This window comes from Aplysia californica, unplaced genomic scaffold (assembly GCF_000002075.1).
Source record: "Aplysia californica isolate F4 #8 unplaced genomic scaffold, AplCal3.0 scaffold00500, whole genome shotgun sequence".
Classification (NCBI taxonomy): domain Eukaryota; kingdom Metazoa; phylum Mollusca; class Gastropoda; order Aplysiida; family Aplysiidae; genus Aplysia; species Aplysia californica.
This window is the reverse complement of record NW_004797770.1, coordinates 568,280-569,711: the sequence shown is the minus strand read 5'-3', so window position 1 is coordinate 569,711 and position 1,432 is coordinate 568,280.

The following is a 1,432-nucleotide window of genomic DNA, read 5'->3' as shown; positions in this document are numbered from 1 at the left end:
AGTAGTAGTAGTAGTAGTAGTAGTAGTAGTAGTAGTAGTAGTAGTAGTAGTAGAAGTAGTATGATAATGATAATGATAATAGTAATGATAATGATAATGATAATGACAGATATAATGTCCTAGACGTTGCGCACCATTTTGAAGTCATGATAATGATAATAATTGAGACATAAATACAAATTGTACCCATAACAATGCAATTAAGTTACTGACTTTATCGATTGAAATCGATATAAACTAATAAGATTATTTGAACAAATAGATAAAATACAAATTTTAAAAATAAATAGAAAAATAGAACCGATAAATGATAGTCAGATAAAAAATATAATAAAGGCATAAATAAATCATTCGAATGCGAATTTCTTTTTGTATTTGGTACAAATCATTATTCACCGATAACGTTGATACTCTGATGCTGTCTGAAATGAAAATAGCTTGGAGTTTATATATTACTTTTGTCCCAACCCTAACTCTTTGGTTAAAAAATGGTACCTTAATAGCTATAGCAAAGATACCAATTTGGGAGTTTTGTAATCGACCTGCTTCGACAGGATCGAGTAAACCTCGTTACGGAGCAATGGAACTCAGCAAAAAGTATAACTACTTGAGAGTGCCATTTTGAATTCGAACTGCGACTACTCGAACAACGGTGCAGAATGACACGGATTGAGCTGAAGGCCCATTTGCAAACAAAGCCTGTTCAGGTTTGTAAAAAGGCAAGTGGGTTTTTTTTTTTTTAATGAGGCAGGTTTCGCTGAAAGATTTCATAAGTGCAAAGGTGTGTCAACGATAAAGACTTTAACAGTACAGTAAAAATGTACTGCCGCAGTAATACCAGTTCTGATGGTTCCGAAGCGGTTTTAAAATCTTTATCAAAATATAATTTTTTTTTACAATAGCATAAATTAAGGCGGGAGGTTATGGACGAGTTTATGGGATTTTAGATTAAACAGAAGACGAAATCAAAGTGCAGCAGCAACGACATCACAATGTTATAATAATGTTAGTAGAAAATTTGAAAATACAAAAACCTCGGCACGCTTGTTAGACAATGCTTTGGGAGCTGTTTGCATAGAGAATAAAACCATAAATCAACAACAATTCTTTGGCAGCTTCAACAACAATCGTCAATAATGTATCCACAGTGTACAGTATAAATAATGTCTTATTTTGTTAACAAAATTATAATCTCAACGTATCAAATTATGCTAGGTGTTCTCCATCATTTTTTTCCCTTATAAAATAGAGAAAATATTAATTTGTGCCCATCTGTGTCAGAGCTTTACTCACTACTGAACAACTGGGACAAACACGTTAAAACATTATCTACCCAGTCATGCACGCACGCACGCGCACACTCACACACACACATATACATACACACACACACACTCACACACGCATACACACGGGCGCTCGCGCACACACA